The following is a 16,457-nucleotide window of genomic DNA, read 5'->3' as shown; positions in this document are numbered from 1 at the left end:
CTCTCTTGTTGCGGAGCACAGGCTCCAGATGCGCAGGCTCAGCAATTGTGGCTCACGGGCCCAGCCGCTCCGCGGCATGTGGGATCTTCTCAGACCAGGGCTCGAACCCATGTCCCCTACATTGGCAGGCAGATTCTCAACCACTGCGCCACCAGGGAAGCCCAACAACCTGATTTTTAAATGTTGGCAACGAAATTAGAATTTTATAGCATTTGGGGGCCACCAGTTTGCAACCCTTGTGCAGACAGTAATTCCTCCTGTGGGATGGAGCTGGGGTGTGAGATGCTGTCTCCAGGCACCTGGTTCTGTCTGTGCACTGCAGGGGGTGAGCAGGGAGGTTCCTGCAGGGATGACAGCAGCCCTGGGGGGGCCCAGCTGGGAGGCCAGCAGCTCAGATCACAGAGTAACAGTGTTGCACAAAGCTCTGGAAGTCCCAGAATACAGTGGCTCCATCCTCCTGTATAAGAAAGTCTCCCCTCCATGACCGCTGGGTACTTTTGGAGACATACCAAATGTTTCCCAGCATCAACGAGGGAGCATGTTAAACATGCACATTCCAGGGGTTCAGTTCCTTTCAGGATTCTGGTTCATTCGATCTGGGTGGGGGCCCAGGAATCTGCATTTTGCAATCAAGACCCAGGAGTTAGGATATTAAGAAACCCTGGACAGGGTTGGGCGAATGACCTTGAGTTTAACCTCTCGGAGACTCAGTTTCCATCCCTGTAAAACGGGGGGGTAATATCGTCTCGCCTCCTAGCCTTATGCAGAGCGTTCAACGAGAGGAAGCAGTTATTATTATTGTCCTGCATGTCAAGCGACTGATTAGGAGGGGACATTTTCTCCCCGCACGTGAGGTAGGATTCGGATTTGAAGCCGCGGCCCCACCCGGGATTCGAACTCACGAAACGCCTTGCATCTCCTCGACGTCACTAAGTCACCTCTGAAACTCGGCTCGCCGCCCCGCGGCGGGGTTGACCACACTGTACCTATTTGCATATTAGCATAGCTCCTCCCCTCTGCGCGTTCTCCCCTTGCGGGTGGCCAGCGGCGGTGCCACTCAACGCTCCGCCTCCAGGCCCCGCCCACGCCCCACGCCCCACCCCCTCCCCCAGGCGCAGCCTACCCCGCTGTCTGCCCTGCGCCCCGCCCCGAGCCCTGGCTCCCGCCGCCGGCTTCCGCGATTGGCCGCATTGGGCGCCAATGCCCGCCCCCTGCGAGCCGCCCCCGCCCCCGCGTAGGGGAGCGAGCGCTCGCGGGCCCGTGGTGGGTTCGGCTGCGCTGCGTGAGGGGCTGAGGCGGCTGTGGTGGCGCGAGCGCAGGTAAGGGCGCGTGCGGCCGCGATTTGGGCCAGGGTCTGCCACCCCCGCCTCGAGTGCCAGGGGCAGGGCGCGGCCGGGGCGGAGGGGAGGCCCGGGCGGCCGCGGGTGGCGAGTCCTGGAACGGCTGCGGACGGAATCGGGGGTCGGGGTCTGTGAGGAGGGGCCGGGGATTCGGCTTAGGGGTTGGGGTCGGGGTTCCTGAAGGGGGTGCTGGGCCGGGGGTTTGGGGTGGAGTTGGGGGCTGGAGCTGGGGGTCGAGGTTAGGTGGGGAGGGGACTGCGATGGAGTTGGGGGTCCCGGTGGCCGAGGAGGGTGATCGAGGTACTCGGGGTCAGGGTGAGCTGGCACAGGGCCAGAGAGCAGAGTTTGGGGGAGCCGAGGGAAGAGGGGGTGTCAGGCTCCTTTCAGAAAGCTTCCGAGGGCTATCAGGAGAAATGGAGAGTTAGGAGTCTGTGAGTGATGAGAAAGGGGGGGGGAGGGAGGTGGAATAGAAGCTGAGAGACCCCCCCCCCCCGTTTTGCAGGAGGTTGATTATTCAGGAGGAAATGGGGGGATCTCGGTTAGAAGTCAGTTATGAGGACTGTGGAGGGGAATCCCCCCCACTTAGGCTAATCATCTGGTGTAGAAGGGGGCATGGGGCAGAAACCCCTTGGCAAGGCAGTGAGCTGCAGGAGATGGGCTTTGGACACACTTTGCAAGTTCTGTTTCTGGGAGGCAGGGTGCAAAGGGGAAGCAGAAAGGCTCGTGTTGGTGACCGAATTTTTCAGGAATTTGGGGGCTCAGGAGCCCAGAATCAAAGTGGGAGTTTTGGGGACAATGATATTGAGGGAAGTGGGTGGCACTTTTATTTTTCCTGGGGAGCGGGGGTTGCTCGGGGCTGGAAGGTGGGCGGTAGAAGACAGGCGTGATGAGCAGCAAAGAGCCTTCACCATTGCTAGGTGTCAGCGAGGCAAATGCCAAGTTCACAGACTTGTTCAGTCGCGTGCTGTGGTCTTGCACGGGTTGAGAGTGTAGTGGGCTCTGGAAGGTGGGCCTGTGTTCCCATGTCCACTCGGGCTGCTTGCTTGGCTGTGTCGCTTCTGGGGATTTAGTTTACTCCTCTGTAAAGTGGGAATAATAAAATAGGAGCAGGTACCTCACAGGATGGCCGCGAGGGTCAAATGAGGGGATGCGTGTACCTCGCACGCTCCTGGCACGTGGCGAGGGTACGTGCGCGTTGATAATGATGTTCTAAATTAAGGTTTTTTGGGGGGGAGGAAGGTGGGTGGGTAGAATTACTGGGTTGTCAGGGAGGGGAGGGAAGGAATCACTTGAAGCTTGACACCAGTCCCTCAATCTTAGGGTGCACATAAGAGTCCCCTCTGGAGCTTTAAAAAAGAATCTGCAAAAAATATTGTTTCTTCATATTATTAAAAATGAGGGGAAAACAACAACAAAAGCCAGATCTACCTGCAGCTGCCTGGATTCTGAAGCTTTATCAAGGAACAAGCACATCTACTTAAGAGAAAGCTTCTCGGGTGGTTTTGATTAAGTGTACCCCACAGGAGCCATTCGGATGTGTGCCCTGAAGGGGACCACTGGGCCACGATTATATGAGCTTTACAGCTTGAGTTCACGTGATGGACCAGGGTCTTTCCCCTTGGCAGTGCTGACAAACATCGCACTGCTGGCATTGGGGCCGGGTCTGTGGGGGGCCGTCCTGGGCACTGGGGGGTGTGGAGTAGCATCCCTGGCCCCATCCACTCAATGCCAGGACTCCTCCCCCGCCAGTGTGACAATGACAGATGTCCCCAGATGTCACCCCCTGCCCCCAGGGAGCAGAATCACCCCTGGTGGAGACACCTTTCGGAAACAAAACTAAGTTATTTTCTCCTTTAAAGATCACACCTCGCCTTTGATCCTTAGGAAGTATGGCCATGCAGATTTGGGTTGGTTTTTGTATCATCTCGTGTTCTGGTTTTGAGAGGAAAAAAAAAATCACACCGCTTTTAGAGAATTTTAGAAATGCTGACTTCTTTCTAGGTGAGTCTTTTGTGTGGCTTTTGAACACTTATACTGATTTTGAATATAGGATTAATTGATTGGCTGCAGTCACTGAAAGATGCCTACATTTGCGATTTGTTTCCTTGGTTGTAACCTAGTGCAGGAGGCTTCTACAGGAGCTTGAGTTCTTCCAGTGGTTCTTGGTCTCCAACTGCAAATAATTGTGACTGATGCCATTGTTTTCTGCTCCATGTTTCATAAAGCCTGGGGCCCTATAGTTTGAAGGAAAAGACAACTGAATATGAATTACCCTGACACACAGACAGTTCAGCTTCGTGCTTACTGAATGGAAGCATTTTTTTGGGTACACCCTGTTGTGATGTAAAAAGTGCCTTCTTCTCACCAAAGTGTTATTACAGGTTTTCTCATTTGCATCTGGAAACAAATAGTCGTCTTTAAAATTGTATTTCCTATGGCATTTGTGTTGTTTTTTTTTGGCTGTGCCAAGGGGCATGCAGGATCTTAGGTCCCCAGCCAGGGATTGAACCCCTGCCCCCTGCAGTGGAAGCGCAGTCTTAACCACTGGACCGCCAGGGAAGTCCCAGGCATTTGTGTTCTTGAAGCTCCTGTGTAATTTCTTAGGGAAGCGTGGTTGGGCCCGGCCTCCATGACTTTGGAACTTTCAGGAGCTTTCTAGAGAGGACGGTACCCAGGACAGTTGCGTGATTGCTGGGTGTTGACACAAACTTCAACCCCTTCCATTGCTCCCCGCAGGCTGCTGTGTCTTCACAGCCCAAGGGTGATGGGCCGAGCCACGTCTTTGTTCTGGGAAGGTTTGTCTCCTGCAGGCCCCGTCCTTGACGATGTCAAGGTTTGCCATGTTCAATGCTCATTTCAGCAGCTCTGGACCTCGCTTTTCACCACTTCTCTCTTGTGCTGCCCTTGGGCATGTCCTCTCCCTCTCTCTCTTCAGGGTCTAGAGAAAAGTGTTCATTCCGTATGTCACCCAGGAGACCTCAGAGACCAGACTGGGTCACTGAAAAGGTGGGTGACTTGTCCCAGGCACTCACATCCCGCCGCCTCCTTGTCCACGCTGTGACGTTGCATCTTGTCCTGCCTGCTGGTGGATAGGGGGGCTTGTGGGCAGCTCTGAGACTCTAACAGAAACAGTACCAGTTCTCCCTGAGAACCTTGCAAAGGGGAAAAATCTTACTTTTTTATTTTTTAAATTGAGGTACAATTGCCATTTCATAAAACTCAGCCACTTTAGCACACAGTTCAGTTTTTTCGTACGTTTATCGAGTTGTGCGACAATCTCTATAAACCCGTCTTAGAACCTTCCATCACCTCAGTAAGATCTCCATCCCCATGAGCAATCACCCTGATCCCCCCTCCCCAGCTGACAACCAGGAACCCACTCTCTGACTCTGTGGATCTGCCTGTTCTGGACGTTTCCCATCAGTGGAATCACACCCTGTGTGTCCTCCTGCGTCTGGCTTCTCTCACTGAGCATCGTGTCCTCAGGGTCCGTCCATGTGGTAGCGAGTGTCAGGGCTTCTCTCCTTTCGTGGCTGAGTGACGTTCCTGTGTGTGGAGGGACACGTGTTTATCCGTTCACCTGTCGGTGGACATCTCGGCTGCTCCCACATTTTGGCAGTGAAGGATCGTGCTGCTATGTAAATGGCTTTTTTCCTGGGCGTTTGACAGCCCACTAAACTGAAGCTCAGAGGTTGGGGGTGGTCGTTTGGGCATCAGCGCCACCCCCCCCAGATCTGCCTTTCTTTCTCCCCGCTGTGTTTCTTCCCCCCTTGAGTTAAGTGTTTCCCCGTCTCTTGATCAGAACATCGCAGCTGGCAGATCAGCCTCTGGTCTCTCCTGCTCTGATGGGTTGAGCCCCCCCATGACCAGAATCTTCTCTCTAAAGCTGAGATTGGCTTTTCATTTCCCCGCCACCTTCACCAGCTCATCACCCACTCGACAAAATCGAGATTGCTCCCTTGGCCCTTGGTGGCACCGGGGAGTTGGACCCACCCCACCTTCAGAGTGACCTTCACTTGGCCTCCAGTTACCACCCCTCCCGCTCCTCCTGGCCGCCCGCCCAGCTCAGGTCCCCCAGCTTTCCTGGATGGTGCAGTTTGCTGTCTCCTTTGTCTGAAACCTTCCTTCCTTCCTTCCTTCCTCTCCCCAACAAAGGCTGGTTGTGTGCCTATTTTAAGCTTCAGACCGGGTGCCAGGCTCCGGGAGCACCACGTGAATGGGACGCTTGTGTGCATGTGGGGGGCAGCGTAGAGACGGGGCCCCGGGGCCTTTCTGTCCCTGGCCCAGCTCTCTAAGTTGGGGTCCCTGGGGGTGGCGGAGATGGGGGCCCAGGCCTGTGTGTTCCATGAGCTCCCCAGGTACGCGGCGACAGGAAGAAGTCTCTTGGGCGGCGGAGAGGTGGGGATGACACCTGTGCACAAGATGTCAGGGGCAGAGGCCAGAGAGAAGGTTTGCACCGAGAAGTTTGCCAGGGGGCAGGTGGGAGGAGCACAGCCGTCACAGGCAGGGTCTCCCCCCTCCCTGGGCACCCTGGACCCTGGGGCTGGTCATCCTCTATCTGGGGCCGTCCTGGGCACCGTGGCTGTGGAGCACCTCTCCAGCCTCCACCCTCTCGATGCCGGGATGCAGTGCCGAGGGAGAGAAACCGATTTGTAGAAGTTGCTCCCCTTTTTGGAATTTCTGAAAATTAACTGTTTGGAGATGATAAAAGACAAAAAGGTGACCCATCTTTGCAGTATGTCAATTAGTTTGCTTTTCATGACTGTGGGTGTGCATGGGTGTGTGCACGTGAGTTTCCGCAGCTCTTTGCTAACATGATGAGGTGCCGGGCGAGGGGCCAGGTGAATCTGGGGTGCAAATTAATTTGAAACCTGCCCGCCAGCTCTGCTTTGTGACAGTTACCACTGATCATATCTTTTGTCCTTGGTTGTCAAGGCCATGACCCCTGCCTTCTTAAGAAGCTCCTTAATTTGTTGGACAAAAAAGTCAAGAGAAATCAAAAGCAGGAGATGAATCCAGCCAAGTCCGTGCAGCTCCCGTGCTGGAGCAGATAGGCTGTGGCTGGGAGGGTCAGAATAAGGCCCCGGCCCTACCAGCCTTCTCTTTGCCTACTGGTGTGACTTTCCTGGGGCCCCCGTAACAAAGCGCCACAGACCAGGTGGCCTGCAGGAACAGAAATCTGTCTTTTCCCAGTCCTGGAGGCCAGAAGTCTGAAATCAGTGTGGGTCAAGCCACACTTCCCCTGGGGGCTCCAGGGCAGGGTCCTTCCTGCCTCTTCCGGCTTCTGGAAGGTGGTAGTTTCCAGCAACTCTTGGTGCTGCGTGGCTTGTGGATGCATCACTCCGGTCTCAGTCTCGGTCATCACGTGGCCATCACACTTGTGTGTCTGTCAAAGGAAACCCAGAGCTGGATAGTAGTTAGAACAGTAAAAACAGACTTTACCCTGAAACGATTGCAACGGGGAAGAGAAACCTCAGTGTAGAACTAGGCTCCACTCTGAATACAGCACGGACAAACGGGGACGCGTAGCCGAGGAGCAGGTGGGGGTCCGTGGATGGAAAATTGCCAAGAGGAAACATAAGGGGAGATTCTGGTTAAAGGGACCTCTGAGGATTCTGGGTGCGGGTGGCCGGATCAGACGTCACCTGGGGGAGGGGCTGAGGAGCCCGAGGAGGTATTGGGAGTTATCAGATGTGGAGGCTGGGGGAGTCTCAATCAACCAACTTAGCAGGATCCTTGTTAAAACTGGACGATGCAGAGATGAACACGGGAACCCAAACGTCGAGGTCCCATTGACAAGTTCAAGGTAGCAGAGATGAACACGGGAACCCAAACGTCGAGGTCCCATTGACAAGTTCAAGGTAGCCTGAGTAGAATTGGGTCAAGGAGAGCATCTTTATCAAGTCTCACGCGTGTCCACATTTCCCTCTTCTGAGGACACCAGTCGTTGGCTTAGGCCACCCTACTCTGTGTGACCTCACTTTAGCTCGATGACACCCACAAAGATGCCATTTCCAAATCAGGTCCCATTCCCAGCTACCAGGCTTAGGAAGCGCACGTATCTTTGGGGAGGGACACTGCACCCCACGCCACCTAGAAAGGGGTCACCCTCGTGGGGTGAGAGTCAGCTTTTGTGGGGCCCTGTGGTCCTAGTTTCTAAATGCCCTTTTCCCCTCTCCCCCCGTTCCCTCTCTCTCAACACCGGAAAAGTCAACATTTGCACCATCTGACAGAAAATGGAGAACTCGGGGCCTGACTGGGCCCCTGGGAGGAAGCGGGAGTTTTCAAGTTCACGGGGACAGGAGCGTGGAGGAGGTCACAGGTTACCTCGCAGCCCCGGGGAAGCTCTTGGTTATTTGTCATCTGTAGGACGGGGCAGGAACACCCTCCTTGGCCACTTCCAGGTTGTGCAGATCCAGTGAGGCACCTCTGGAGGAGGTGGTGGGAATTTTCTGTAAACATGAGGTGTTCTTGTTATTAACGTGATGGGTTTGATTAAGGCAGGGTTTCTCCTCCTCGGCAGTGTGGACACTGGGGGTCCATCCGGTCATCCTCTCTGGGGGGCTGTCCTGGGCACTGTGGGGTGTGGAGCGGTCTCCCTGGACCGCACCCACTCGATGCCAGGAGCCCCCAGTCCTGATAACCACAGATGCCCGAGACATGGCCCAGTGTCCCCTGAGGGGGCAGAGTCACCCGCAGATGGGAGCCATTGGGCTGAACTATGTCTAATAAGATTTTACGATTCTATGATTGCACTAAAGTAAAAAGATACTTTTTAAAAAAAATTTTTTAATTTTAAATTTTATTTTTATTTATTTATTTTTGGTCACATTGGGCCTTCGCTGCTGAGCACAGACTTTCTCTTGTTGCAGCGAGCGGGGGCTACTCTTTGTTGTGGTGTGTGGGTTTCTCATCGTGGTGGCTTCTCTTGTTGCAGAGCACGGGCTCTAGGCACACGGGCTTCAGTAGTTGTGGCACATGGGCTCAGTAGTTGTGGCTCGAGGGCTCTAGAGTGCAGCCTCAGTAGTTGTGGCGCACGGGCTTAGCTGCTCCACGGCATGTGGGATCTTCCCGGACCAGGGCTCGAACCCGTGTCCCCTGCATTGGCAGGTGGATTCTTAATCACTGCGCCACCAGGGAAGTCCCCAAAGATACTTTTTTTAATAGACTTTTTTTTTTGCTTATTTCTTTTTGTTTTCCGTTTTTATTTTTTGGCTGTGCCGCACAGCATGTGGGATCTTAGTTTCCAGATCAGGGATCGAACCAGCACCCCCTGCACTGGAAGTGAGGAGTCTTAACCACTGGACTGCCAGGGAAGTCCTTTAATAGACTTTATTTTTTTTTAGAGCAGTTTTAGGTTCACAGCAAAACTGAGCAGAAGGTACAGAGGTTTCCCGTACGCCCCTGCCCGCCATGTGGACACAGCCTCCCCCATCATCACCGTCCCCCACCAGTGGGGCATTCGTTATAATCGAGAAACCTACATGGACCTGTCACTATCACCCAGCGTCTGTAGTGACCTGAGGGTTCCTACTTGGTCTTGTATGTTCTGCGGGTTGAGACAGACGTATACGGACACGTATGCACCTTGACAGTACCGTGCGGGATAGCTTCACTGCCCTAAAAATCCTCTGCTCTGCCAGTTCATCCTCCCTCCCCGTTATTTTGTTTTTATGGGCAAGGAGCTAAGAACAGCTTAGTGACCTTGAGTGCCCGTAGGGACAGGTTTAACTCTGTAGTGTACGGAGTTCTATATGAATTACTCCTCCATGTTCTCCACTCCAAAAAGCCATGCTGTCCAAACAGAAACAGGATTTGAGCCTCAGATGTAATTGTATTTTTTAATTTTTTTTTTTGGCTGCGTTGGGTCTTTGTTGCTCCACGCGGGCTTTCTCTAGTTGCAGTGAGCGGGGGCTGCTCTTCGTTGTGGTGTGTGAGCTTCTCATTGCTGTGGCTTCTCTTGTTGCGGAGCATGGGCTGTAAGCGTGCAGGCTTCAGTAGTTGTAGCACGCGGGCTCAGTAGTTGTGGCTCACAGGCCCTAGAGCGCATGGGCTTCAGTAGTTGTGGCGCACGGGCTTAGTTGCTCCTCGGCATGTGGGATCTTCCCGGACCAGGGCTCGAACCCATGTCCCCTACATTGGCGGGTAGATTCTTAACCACTGAGCCACCAGGGAAGTCCCTATTTTTTAATATTTAAAAATTTTATTTTATTGAAGTATAGTTGATTTACGATGTTGTGTTAATTTTTGCTGTACAGCAAAGTGACAGTTATACACATATATATTCTTTTTTTTTTTTTTTTTTTAATTTTCTTTTCTGTTACGGTTTATCCCAGGAGTTTGGATATAGTTCCCTGTGCTCTACAGTAGAACCTTGTTGTTTATCCATTCTAAACGTAATAGTTTGCATCTACTAACCCCAAACTCCCATTCCATCCCTTTCTCTCCCCCACTCCCCCTTGGCAACCACAAGTCTGTTCTCTATGTCTGTGAATCTGTTTCTGTTTCATGGATAGGTTCATTTGTGCCATATTTTAGATTCCACATATAAGTGCTATCATATGGTATTTGTGTTTCTTTTTCTAACTTACTTCACTTAGTATGATAATCTCTAGTTGTATCGATGTTGCTGCAAATGGCATTATTTTGTCCTTTTTTATGGCTGAGTAGTATTCCATTGTATATATGTACCACATCTTCTTTATGCATTCATCTGTCCATGGACAGATTGTTTAGGTTGTTTCCATGTCTCAGCTATTGTGAATAGTGCTGCTATGAACATAGGGGTGCATGTATCTTTTTGAATTAGAGTTTTCTCCAGATATATGCCCACTTGGTGGGTCGTTTTTAGAGTTACTGAAATATCTGCAGGTTGAAAATGTGGATTGAGAATCAGAGCATCTTGGAAAGTCAGTTGTGGAAGGGCCCCGAGATTGTCCAGTCCAGGGGGCGGCGTGGCTTATGGGCCAAATCCTCCATCGCCATCTATTTTTGTAAGGCCCCTGAGCTAACAGTGGTTTTTCTGTTTGCTTGTTTGTTGTTTTGGCCTTGCCTCGTGGCTTGCGGGATCTTAGTTCCCCGACCAGGGATTGAACCCAGGCCCTCCGCAGTGAAAGCACTGAGCTCTAACCACTGGACCACCAGGGAATGGGCCACCAGGGAATTCCCAGAATGGTTTTTACATTTTTCTTTTTCTTTTTAATTGGGATATAGTTGCTTTACAATGTTGTATTAGTTTCTGCTGTACAATGAAGTGAATCAGCTATATATATACATATATCCCCTCCCTCTTGGACCTCCCTCCCACCCCCCATCCCACCCATCTAGGTCAGCACAGAGCACAGAGCTGAGCTCCTTGTGCTCTACAGCAGGTTCCCACCAGCTACCCATTTTGCACAGGGCAGTGCACATACGTCAATCCCAGTGTCCCAATTCATCTCCCTCCCCCGGCCCCCCACTGTGTCCACACGTCAGTTCTCTATGTCTGCGCCTCTATTCCTGCCCTTCAAACAGGTGCATCTGTACCATTTTTAAATGGTTGAAAAAAGTCAAACGAAGCCTGATATGTCATGACGCATGAAAATTACAGAGTTCACATTTCAGTGTCCAGAAGCAAAGTCTTATTGGCACAGATCCACATGCATCCGTTCACGTGTTGCTCATGGCGGCTTTCCCACCACACACGAGACGCTAAGGCTCACAAAGCAGAAAATATTGATTCTTTGGCCCCTTCCAGGAAAAGTCTGGCCACCCCTCTAGTCCAGCTTGTGTGATTTACAGATGGCAAGACTGAGGCCCAGCGGTTTCACGGGTTCATGGCAATGCTGGGACTTGAACTTGGGGTTTCATAGCTTTTATGGTTTCATTTAAGCTCTAGTATTGGGAGAGCAAATAATACTTGACTTCTGAGATGTTGCCTCTGATGCTGCCTAGTTAGGAGCTTGGATTCCCATAGCCTTCTGGGTGAGCAGGGGTTAATGATTTGGGAACAACTGTATGGAATGATTATATTTCCCGTAGCATCGTGCCCTACTGAGATGGATCACTGATTTTCTGTAGTGTCACGAGACGTGAGGGACATGCGTCTTAGAAATAACAGGCTCTTAGATTTAAAGAACTGTGGCCTCTGATAGCTCAAAAATAGGTCGCATTTTAAGACATCAGTTATGTTTATTATAATGTTACTTAAAAATGTACAAACATCAAACTTTGTATATAAATGTCTGTGCTCATAGCTTTTACATAATGAACTGAAAAAAAGCATGTAAAGTAAATGAAAACAAAATAGTAACACAGTGAAGTAATGGGCATCCAAATGCATATTCAGACAAACCCTTGTAATGTCAGGCGATCGGTGTTTTTTAGGAAGATGTTCCAAGAGCCACAGTTTGCCACGCAAAGCGTCCCAGAGCGAGCTTGGAAAAGGCCAGGTTGCTGTGAAAACTGAGGCTCCCTTCCCTGGGCTGGGGCTCCTCGCTCAGCACCTGCTGAACTTAGCACTGCCTCTCTCTTTAGGTTGAGAAACTGACAGATTAGTTCTTCCAGGCTGACTTGTAAATATTTGAGGCAGGAGGGAGAAATGGAATTTTTTTTCCCCTTCAAATTGCTACTTAATGAAATGCAGAGCTGTTCTTTTTTTCTTTTTTTTTTCAGAGTTGTTTTTGACTTGAATGACTGACAGCAGGAGGTGATGGGAGGAAGCTGAGCTGGTGGGGCTTTGGGGAGGAGCTGGGCGGTTTTTATTGTTTAAAAAACTAGATTGGCTCCGTTCTGTCTCTCTGTCTCTATCTTTCTGTCTCTGTCTCTGTCTCTCTCTTTTTCTGTCTCTCTGTCTCTCCCTCTGTCTCTGTCTCTCTGTCTCTCTCTGTCTCTTTCTAGCTCTCTCTGTCTCTCTCTCTTTTTTTTAAAAAAATTAATTAATTAATTTATGGTTGCGTTGGGTCTTCGTTTCTGTGCGAGGGCTTTCTCTAGTTGTGGCAAGCGGGGACCACTCTTCATCGCTGTGCGCGGGCCTCTCACTATCGCGGCCTCTCTTGTTGTGGAGCACAGGCTCCAGACGCGCAGGCTCAGTAATTGTGGCTCATGGGCCTAGTTGCTCCGCGGCATGTGGGATATTCCCAGACCAGGGCTCGAACCCGTGTCCCCTGCATCGGCAGGCAGATTCTTAACCACTGCGCCACCAGGGAAGCCCTCTCTCTGTCTCTCTTTCTCTCATCAGACGGTTCCAGGAGCTTCTCAGGGGCTGTGTAAAGAAAACAAAGCATGTCCAGTGATGTTCACAAACCTCACATGTGTGTGCAGTTTGGGGCCATGAAGGACAGGGGACCAGGGTTCTGGAACCTCGGGTTCCAGTCTCAGCTCCATTTCTTTTTTTTTTTTTTTTAAATATTTCTTTATTTATTTGTTGTGCCGGGTCTTAGTTGCTGCATGTGGGCTCCTTAGTTGTGGCATGAGAACTCTTAGTTGCGGCATGCATGTGGAATCTAGTTCCCTGGCCAGGGATCGAATCCAGACCCCCTGCATTGGGAGTGCAGAGTCTTAGCCACTGCGCCACCAGAGAAGTCCCTCAGCTCCATTTCTTATTTCCACATTGTCAAAGTACCCCGTCCTCTGGGCCTCCGCTTCCCTCACTGTGAAATGGGGCGTAGGATAAACTGATGCCCATGCCCATCGCTCCGGGTACCACAGCCAGCACCCCACATGTCGTCTCTAAGAAGGATAGTGGGTTGCATTCCGAGATCTGCTTTTTTAAAAAAAATTTTATTGAAGTATAGCTGATTTACAATGTTGTGTTAATTTCTGCTGCATAGCAAAGTGATTCAGTTATACATATATACTCTTTTTCATATTCTTTTCCATTATAGATTATTACAAGATATTGAATATAGTTAGTTTCCTGTGCTCTAGAGTAGGACCTTGTTGTTTATCCATCCTATATATAATAGTTTCATCTGGTAATCCCAAACTCCCTGTTTCTTTTTAATTAACTTTTTTATTTTGGACTAATTTCGGGTGTCCAGAAAAGTCACAGAGGTAGTACAGAGAGTCCCGTGTACCCCTCACCCAACCTTTACCACCACCAGCATCCTGCCTTCCAGGGGTGCCTTTGCCACCCTAGGAAATCAGCATGGGTGCATCACCATTGACTCAAGCCCGTACTGAGTTTGGATTCCACTAGCTTCCCCTGATGTCCTTTTCTGCCCCAGGGCCCCCTCCAGGATCCCACATGACATTTAGTCATCACGTCTTCTTAGCCCCTCTGAGCGGTGACAGTTTCTCTAACTTTCCTTGTCTTTCATGCCTGGACAGCTGTGAGGAGGACAGGTCAGGAGTTTTGCAAGATGCCCCTCGGTGTGGGTTAGTTTAATGTTTTTCTCGTGATTAGATTGAGGTTACAGATTTGGGGAAGAACCCACAGCTGAGTGACTTCTCGTCCCGTCCCAGGGGTGCCTGACACCCACGTGGCATCACCCAGATGTTAACCTTGAACACCTGCCCCAGGTAGTATTTGCCCCCTCAGGTATGCAGAGGCCCGGATTAGTCTCCTCCCTGCCCCCCACCCCACCCCCACCACCAGAACTGTTCCCGACCGACGCCAGATTCTCCATCCTCTGTGCTGTGAACTTTGCCTTGCATCTTTGCAACGTGATGTCAGCTTTCTCCTGGTTTGATCATACCCAACGAAGGCTGTGCTCCTGGAAGTGACTTTGGGGAGTTGAAAACTCATTGTCTTGCATATTGTGGCCGCAGACACTGCTGGGTGTTGGGGAGAAACGTCTTCATCCTACTGTGAGACACATAGGTCCCACCCATCCCAAATCCATGCATTGGTTGGGGGGGGACTTGGACGGGTCCCCCTGCTGGTGACTGAAATCCCAGCGGAAGCCAGCCCCTCCTGAGTGTTCTGGCCCAGCTTTGCATAGGTGCCACGTTCTGATCAAAGGAGGGGGAGTTTTGAAACCCCGGGGCAGAGTTTTTTTTTTTTTTTAAATATGTATTTATTTATTTACTTATTCATTTTGGCTGCGCTGGGTCTTAGTTGTGGCATGTGTATCTTTAGTTGCTGCCTGTGGACTTCTTAGTTGCGGCATGCGGGATCTAGCTCCCCGACCAGGGATCGAACCGGGGCCCCCTGTGTTGGGAGTGTGGAGTCCCACCCCCTGGACCCCCAGGGATGCCCCCGAAACCCCGGGGGAGAGTTTTGGCACAGACGGCCCGAGGCTGGGAAGCCTCCGGAGGGCGCTGCTGCCCCTGCCCTCCCGCCCGAGTCCCTGCCTCCGAGCAGCGCCCTGGGTGCTGGCTCACACATTGGAGGAGCATCTGGCCAAAGCAGAGGGTTGCTGGAAAGCAGCCTGCTTTGTGGGGAGGTGTTTGGTGTGTCCTTTAAAAGTGAAACTGGGCACCCCTGGGAGATGTCTGGGAGAAAGTGGGCAGGAGTTGCCCCCGCTCTGGGACCTGGGACGGTGAATGGGACCGTTTGTTGCTCCGAAGCCTTTTTTTCAGTGGCCTCTTTACTCAGCCATCAACGTCGTGATGGTGCCAGGGGTGGGTGTAGGGACCATCCCCTGCATGTTTCCCGCCGCCCCAGGGGAGGGCCCTGCCAGTCATGGTAGTTTCTGGGGATCAATAAATAAATCAGTTTATCACATGCCAGACACCATCCCCCTTCCTTCTCCCCTTCCCCCCGCCCCCGCCCATCTCTGCTCAGCACCGCGTGACCATCCTAACTCACCTCCCTGCGTCCACTTCCGCCCACTCTGATTTGTTTTGTTTTGTTTTTTTCATCGTGGTGAGTTATACGTCGCTTTAAATTCACCACTTTAACCGTTTTTAGTGTACAGCTCAGCAGCATTAAGTACATTCACGCAGTTGTGCGACCACTGCCCCCCTCCCGCCCCCGCATCCATCCTGCACCTTTTCATCTTGTGAATTTGAAACTGTCCCCATTAAACACTCCCCTATCCCCCTCCCCAGCCCCTGACAACCAGGAACCCACTCTCTGACTCTGTGGATCTGCCTGTTCTGGACGTTTCCCATCAGTGGAATCACACACTGTGTGTCCTTCTGTGTCTGGCTTCTGTCACTGAGCATCGTGTTCTCAGGGTCCGTCCACGTTCATATTTTACAGCAGAATAGTATTCCTTTGTACGCATCTGTCACGTTGTTTTGATGCATTCATCTATCAATGGGCACTGAGGTGTTCCCACTTCTCGGTTGCTGTGACTCGGGCTGCAGTGAACGTTTGTCTGCAGGTTTTTGTGTGGATGGCTGTTTTCAGTCCTCTCGAGTGGATACCCAGGAGTGGCATCGCGGGGCCCATCATCTATTTTTAAACCTCTAGATTGTTTGTGCTTCTCTGCCTGGTGGGATTTTCATCCATTTGCTGCTTCTCTCGCATCTCAGCCCTGGGGGCTTTGGCAGGATTTGAGTTCTTCTGGCTGATTCCATTCACCGGCTCCCCGCCTTCATCCTTGTTCCTGTACAGCCGACCTGGGGCAGCTTTCTCTGCACTGTTGATTTGTCTCCCTCCTGCCTCTGGGGTCACACTCCTGCTTCCTTCCCCTGGCCTGGAATGCCCTCTGCTCTCTGTTCTGACAAACGCCACCTCCTTGCTGTCAGCCTGCCCTTCCTACGGCCCCCTCTTCCCCGTGCCTGACTTCAACTTACTCCTGTGTCCAGTGATGCCACCCTGAACCCACCGGACTCCCAGCCACCTCCGCTCTGCAGTCGCCGGGGGACCTCACCCAGTTTTCTTTAGCCTGAGCTTCAGTGTTTGGTTGGTTGGTTGGTTTTATCTATAAAGGAGGCTCCTGCCTCAAGGGCGGTCAAGCAGACCACACAGAATGTTATGTCTAGTGAAAAAAGCAGAAGCAAGCTGTGATAGAGTGATGGCCCCAAGGACGTCCCCGTTCTGGTCCTGGGACCTGTGGACATGTCACCTCATGGGGCAGAGGGGACTTTGTGGGTGGGATTAAGTTAAGGCCCCTGAGACGGGGATGACCCTGGATTCCCGGTGGGCCCAGCGTCATCCCAGGGTCCTTATAAGAGGGAGGTGGGAGGGTCAGAGGCAGAGAGAGACGGGAGATGCCGCGCTGCTGGCTGTGAGGATGCAGGAGG

At 51.8% G+C, this 16,457-nt stretch overlaps 1 protein-coding gene across 3 annotated transcripts in view; it reads left to right on the top strand.

Annotated features, from left to right (window-relative positions):
• Window positions 1-1,208: 1,208 nt before the first annotated feature.
• Window positions 1,209-16,457, top strand: part of GNG7 (G protein subunit gamma 7) — a 154,164-nt gene continuing 138,915 nt past the window's right edge. For all 3 annotated transcript variants that reach the window (XR_005019396.1, XM_036848151.1, XM_036848150.1), the window contains exon 1: window positions 1,209-1,319. The gene's annotated coding sequence lies outside the window, so the exon portion shown is untranslated. The remainder of the gene's footprint in view (window positions 1,320-16,457) is intronic.

Source organism: Balaenoptera musculus, chromosome 3 (assembly GCF_009873245.2).
Source record: "Balaenoptera musculus isolate JJ_BM4_2016_0621 chromosome 3, mBalMus1.pri.v3, whole genome shotgun sequence".
Taxonomy (NCBI): Eukaryota; Metazoa; Chordata; class Mammalia; order Artiodactyla; family Balaenopteridae; genus Balaenoptera; species Balaenoptera musculus.
Note: the sequence above shows the minus strand (reverse complement) of the source record. Positions and strands in the feature narration are given on the sequence as shown.